The following is a 6967-nucleotide window of genomic DNA, read 5'->3' on the forward strand; positions in this document are numbered from 1 at the left end:
AGGGGCGGGGCTAGGGCAGGGCTCCTCCCGTCCTCTTTTTTGCTTGCTGAAATATGGTAACCCTAGCACAACCCCGCTAGTTCAGCTGTCATCCAGAGACTCTTACCAACAAAGTAGAGATAAAACTTCTATTGTAACAACCAACCCAACAGAAGCTCCCTCCAGCAGTTTCTGGACTTAACTGAGCCCCCGTGAGACGCTCCTGAGTGTCATGAGGACGTGCTGTTCACTTGGGGGGAGAAAGAGCGGAGTGGATTGAGAGAATGCCAAGGCCTCTTGCAGGGGAGAGCTGGGATGGTAAGGCTTGGCTGATACAGACGGAGTAGAAATTTATGTATCGGAGATCCAGTCATTCATGTCCCTGACCAGAAGAGGCTTTAGCAACAGAGAGGATGGAATCTGCCTTTCCCTTTACCCCATGTTCCCAGAAGGGATTAGAGAGCAGGCCAGCCAGGTTATTGCTACTGCTTAGCATGTACATGCTCATGTGTTGGTTCACTAAACTGCTCTAGATCATTTAAAAACCAAGCCTGAGACCAAACCCATTGAACACCACCTATTCCCAGTTCATGTATGAGCAGGGGACATGGAAAAGGGATTTTGGAGCGTTAAAGGGATTGGTTTAATGGGAATACCGGCAGTGAGAGCATGTAGACAAAAAATAAATAAATAAAAAAAAACCCAGGCATTTCAATATCCTGTTCCAATGTATTGCAGGGAACATTTTAGCTCTGAATGTTCATAAAAAAAGTACTCCCTCTGGTGCCCTGCAAGATATTTCAAACACTCTCCCATGACCAAAGCATGCTGGCAGTTTCTGCATAATGCTTAAATTCAATGGATCCCATATTAACTTACAATATAAATGCACTGGCAACACTCTGAGCTAACATGATAATCCAGAAATTGACCAATAAAGAACAGACTGATTTGATAAAGGACAAGACGAACAGTTAAGTTTTTCTGGGGCCTGACCATATTTTCATCTGGCTTTGTACTGTACCTTGCAAAATAGGGGCCTCTGGCTGCTCCTGTAGTACGAGTAATTACTGCGGATAACATACTGAATTGTGATTCAGAGTCTCTACGTTCCTTGGTGCTCACAAGACCCTTCAGCTAGTCAGTTCCTTACACCCACTGAAGGCATGTGATGACCAGAAAACATTTTCAAGGGCCAGCATGAGTTCAGTTTCATTCTAGGGGCCTGAATCAAGACAAAGGAAGTGATTCCTCTGAAATGCAGGCAGATTCCACATTAAGCTGTGTTTGGGGGAAGTGAAGCCAGCAGCATGGCCCCAACACTCCCTCTGCTCCCAGGGTATGGAGGTCAGAGACCCCTGTTTCAGGATTAGGTTTAGGCAAAGGAGAGCTGTCTACAATCAGGTCAAGGACTGTGGCATTCAGTTGCCACAGATGGTGTCTCACAGGAGGTGAAACCACAAGGTGGGGGCGGGGAGGGGGAAAAATGTCCCTTCTCGCCAACCTTTTGTTTTGCTGTAGATGCACAGCGCAGGAACATGCAGTCACACACCTGGGTCTCCTCCACCCATTGTTTCCAGTATGGTTGCACCTGGCTTCACTGGAGACTTTGCAGAGGGAGAGTAACTCAGACAAGAACAAAGCCACGCTGAAAGGATGAGTGCATACACAGCAGAGTTAAATACCCACTTAGTTCTGTGATTAAAAATACAATCTCTCTCTCACCTATGGCATTCTATCCACAGAAATACAATCAACAGGAGCGAAAGCCCGAGAACACTGAAGTTTCCATGCAAAAGGCATGGAACTGGGTGTTCCAAGGGTGTTTATGGAGCATTAATCTGGGTCGAAGGGGACTGTTGCTGGGATGGGTTGAGACTCTTATGTAGAGTAGGTGCTGCCTTGCATTCCCAGCCATTGCGCCTCATCTCCCACTTAGCCTGACAACCAGGTCAAACCAGCAGTAGGGCGTTCACATTTAGGCGAGGAGAACTGGTATCAGGCAGGAGCTGGAGCACTAGGTCTTCTGCGTGTGGCCAGGAAGCAACTAGTAGAGGAGCATACATCAGCTGGTATTTGCCTGTGCAGCTTCCTGAGGCCTTGACTCTTATGACAGTACTTCCCAGCTGCCACAAAGGTGAGTCTGTCTGTCCAGACTCCACCTGGATGACTCGTGGGAGTTCCCCTCTGCGTAGCTGAGGATACCGGACCTAACCAGGCAGTGTTGTCCTACTTACCTGCTCAGTATTTTAAGAAAATATTGAAGTTGGTTGGTATTCAGCACTGGAGAATTGCCATTGGGTGGGGATCAGGAATATTGAAGGGAGATTGCTTTATGGCAGCTGCATGCAACTCACGCAGCCTCACGACCATGGGAAAACTCAACGAGGGCTGGGACTGGAGAGCGAACAAAAATGCCCTTGAATAGACAGAGGCCTGCCAGCTGTCTCAGCCACAAAGGAATGTGCTCTTCTCCTCCCTCTGGCTACTTAATCTTACCCTTCTACCTGCACTCCCAGCTGCCTCTGTTCAGTGCAGTGCTGCTCCATTCCACCTCTGCCATCTAGCTCCTAGACCATGGGTGGCCAAACTTTTTGGCCTGAGGGCCACATCTGGGTATGGAAATTGCATGGCAGGCCATGAATGCTCATGAAATTTGGGGTTGGGCTGTGGGAGGGGATGAGGGCTCTGACTGGGGGTGCAGGCTCTGGGGCGGGGCCAGAAATGAGTTGTTCAGGGTGTGGGAGGGGACTCCAGGCTGGAGCTGATGGGTTCAGAGTGCAGGGCCTTTGGCTGGGGATGAGGGGTTTGGAGGGTGGGAGGAGGATCAGCGCAGGGGCAGGGGATTGGGGCATGGGAGGAGTTTCAGGGGTGCAGGCTCCAGGCAGTGCTTACCTCAAGCAGCTCCCAGAAGCAGCAGCATGTCCCCCCTCTGGCTCCTATGCAGAGGTATGGCAAGGAGGCTCTGCGCACTTCTCCATCCGCACGCACTGCCCTGCAGCTCTCATTGGCTGGGAACTGCAGCCAATGGGAGCTGTAGAGGTGGCGGTTGGGATGGGGCAGCGTGTGGAACCCCCTGGCTGTCCCTATGTGTAGGAGCCAGAGGGAACATATGCCACTGCTTCCGGGAGCCGCGCGGAGCCATGGCACGCACAGAGCAGGGCAAGCCTCTCACCTTGCTCTCCAGCTGGAGCTTGAGGGCTGGATTAAAAGGTCTGATGGGCTGGACACAGACTGTGGGCTCTAGTTGCCTACCTCTGTCCTAGACAGTCTCCCAGGTGGGGTAGTTTCAGAGATGGACTGAACTGAACTTCATCCTGGAACGAGGCTGCCCCAAAGCAGGTCAGACTCAGAGCTTTGCCCCCTAGGTCTCCCTCTTAGTGTTCCCAATTTCTCTTCCGGCACGTGTTCTTGCAGACCTGCTTTGGCATAGGGTTGGATATGAAAACCCTCCTCTGTTGGGTTTCAAACAGGTGTGCAACCAAACCTGTGCACAGCTGCTGAATCAGAGAGGTTACATCTTCATTGAACTTTTGCTTTCCACAGGCAAAGCTCAAAACAAGTACACTGCAGCCGTGATATGCAGATCCAGTAACAGCTGAAAAGTCTATGCAGCCACAGTCACGACATGTATCCACTTCTTGGACAGGAATTGCCTTGGGCAGTCAGATGCCTAAGGATGCGCTCTGCCTTAATGCAGAACTACATCCTGGGTCATCGGTGCCAAGGCTATGTAATTATTTAAGCATAGGAAGGTGTAATGGTTTTATGAACCTGGTATGTGACCTGGGTAGGGAGGCGAAATGAGTATATATCGGATTTAAGACATGCCTGTACGATTTCATTGATCTTGCTTAGAAGGGGGCGGTGGGGAAAGCCAACAGAGAAGCAGCACAGTGGATCTAGATAAGCAACCTTCAGAGAAACACTTAGTTTTTCCTATTGGGTGGTACTTACCCCTATTTCTTTTGAGGCCCTTATATCCAACGAAGAGGCAAACTTTGCTTCATGAGGCTAGGACTTGACTCAAAACAACTTTTGACTCTGCCCTTGAGATGGGGAGGGAGAAATGGTTTGTTAAGGGAATGAATGACAGCCAGACTTCTAGGACCCCTGCAGCGGTGGGGGGGGGGGGGTGCGATGTGGCTACAGGCAGCTTAAACCTATCAAGACCCCCTCCTGGAAAATGATTGAGATGCCAGGCTGAGGCCTGAGACCTGGGGGTGGGGGGGAGCAGGGATACACTTAGCCCAGTAACTGACACCACCTAAATACCATGCAGGGTTGTGCTGCCAACATTTCAACATCTCACCTACAGAGATGCAACAATTCCCACATATACATAACACCCCACCACCACCATCCCAAACACCCCAAGAAACAGCCCCACCCCCATTTTTAGCCTTTCTGCTCCTAACACTACTCCAGTACCTCAAGGTACCATGGGATTCCCTCCACCCCAGCCCTTAATGGAAGCTTCTCCAGTGATCCCCTCAGCAGCTGGCTCCTCTTTCCAAGACAGGTCCAACCCCTCTTCCTTCTCACATCTGGGATACAGTTTAATGCCATTCCAACACCTCCCATTACCTCCTGCAGAAGCCCCCAAAGCAATTCACATATAAATGTGAAAGTGTTCTCAAACTTCCAGGTTGCAACATATCAGAAGAGGACATGGATTTAGCAGAAGGGACATAAGGTGGTTAATTGCGATGGTGCAGGTGGACAAGAAGTTGAAATGCAGGACATTTTTAAACAATGGTAAGCAGACTAGCTGACTAATCCAATTCATGGACCTCTTTCCTGACTAGTTCAGGTAGTTTGAAAGTAGACTAAAGCAAAAAGCCTGAACATTTTTCATCTGATGCCCCATTAAACAAATGTAAACCTAGCCAGGGAAAAAAAGCCAGTGTACAAGTGCTACAGATGGCCAGTTTACCCTATCTAAAATAACAGTGCGAGTCTGAGGAACTCACCTTTACTAACCAATTCTGTAAAGGAACCCGTACCTGATGATTGATCAGAAGGCACATGCCACATTAGAGGCAGCTCTAGCAGAAGCAAATAAGCAATACATACTCAGAAGACTGCCCGGGTTATTTTAAAGGTCAGATGGAAGATCTGAGACAGACTAGTGAGTTACTTTTTCAAATCTCTGCATCTCAACAGGGTATCCATACAAAAAAAAGATGATAGGAATAGGATTTCAGATCCCAGCCTGATTCCACTGCCTTCACAGTGGATTGAAATGCTCTCTCAAGATGCTCTACAAGAAGTTCCCAACATGGCAAGAGGTAAATCGCTCTGCTAGTCATCCTGGACAAAGGAAGTGGTGGATTCTCCATCTCCTGATGGTTTCAAATCAAGCTTGGATGCCTTCTGAAAGACATGCATCAGCCAAACACAAGTTATGCTTTAGTCAAACATGTTCGGCTCAGTACAAGTGAATTTTAGTGACCTGAGACATACAGGAGGCTACACTGGGTCTAATGGTTCCTTGTGACCGTAAGCTTTAGGATTCCACACAGTTTTGTCTGGAAGTGTGCACACCTCACCTGCATTCCATCAGACTCTAGTCTGGGTCCCTTTCCAAAGCATTGCCAGCTCTGATTAAATATGCCAGTGATCACAAGTCTGAGGACAGTCAACTTTTGGATATTGCTTTGCTGGTGGGCTAAATCAGCAGTTCTCAACCAGGTGTCCAGGGCCTCCTGGAGGGGCCATGAGCAGATTTCAGGGGGTCTGCCAAAATAAACCAGACAGCAGGGCCAGTGTTTGTGACACTGGGGCTCAGTGCAGAAAGCCAAAGCCCAAGCCACATGGGGCTGAAGCCAAAGCCTAAGCAACTTTGCCCTGCTTGTTACCCTCCAACACCAGCCCTGTCTTTTAATCTACTGGATATGTAGAAAAATAGTTGGGGCACAGGTGGGGCATGGAGGTTTTTAATAGCATATTTTTTTGGGGGGGGGGGCACCTCAGAAAGAAAAAGATTGAGAACCTCAATCTTAACAATGCATGCCACCCAACAGATTCAGAGGGATTGTAGAACCAAGCTGCACTGGAGCTACAGCAAGTCTTGCTTGCTGACATGGATTGCTGTAACAGTTACCCCCAGCATATGGGAGACCAACAAATCTTCTCTGGACCTGCCTTTGGTAGATACCATCACTGTGAGTCACAGGAGACATGGCCTTGTGTCAGCACAGAGGTACGCTCACTTGAATAGGATTCCATCCCAACCCCTTACAGCATCCTGATTCTGCTGGTTCGTTAATTGCTTCTGGAAAGTTTGTATCAAGGAGCGCATACAGTCTGATTGTTATTCTGCTGGAGGGCTGCTAGATGTGTGTATAGAGGTGACCTTTGCCCAGCTCCATAGAGCTGCATTTTTGCTTTTTCATTGAAGTGCGAAGGTGAAGAGTATTATGCCCCCTGCCAATTGAATTAGTGCTAGGGGAAAACAACAGCAACCATAGCTGGAATAAGTTAGATACTCAGAATAAATCTGGTATGGATCATTTGTGACCCAGCGCCAACTTAGAGAGGATACCTGGCTCAGCCACATCAGCTATTTTCCCTCTGCATTGCACAATTCAGTCAGTCTTCACGAACTTCAGAGTAACAAGTGTCATTGACAAAATTGGGTCATGTTGCAAACATTGACTTTTGGGAGCCATGTGACAACAAATGTGATTAAATGTACTGCATCTTGTTGACACCTGCAGTGGAGTACAAACTCTGAAGCCTTCTTCTGGAGAGGAATAGCCCATCAACTACATTTTCTAGGATCTGACGGATTTGTGCTGATCTCATCTTGATTCTTCTACTCTGCACTATGAAGTCAATTGTTACTCAGGGTTTGTAGATCAAGACTAGCATAGCCAGGTGTCCTTGTGGAACAGACTGTCTTGTCTGTTTCCATTCAAATATCGATGCTGTTGCCAGAGTCTTCCTAGACCCACATACTTGAAAAAGACAAGGACTTTTAAAT

The sequence above is a fragment of the Trachemys scripta genome, chromosome 8, assembly GCF_013100865.1.
Source record: "Trachemys scripta elegans isolate TJP31775 chromosome 8, CAS_Tse_1.0, whole genome shotgun sequence".
NCBI classification, from domain to species: Eukaryota; Metazoa; Chordata; order Testudines; family Emydidae; genus Trachemys; species Trachemys scripta.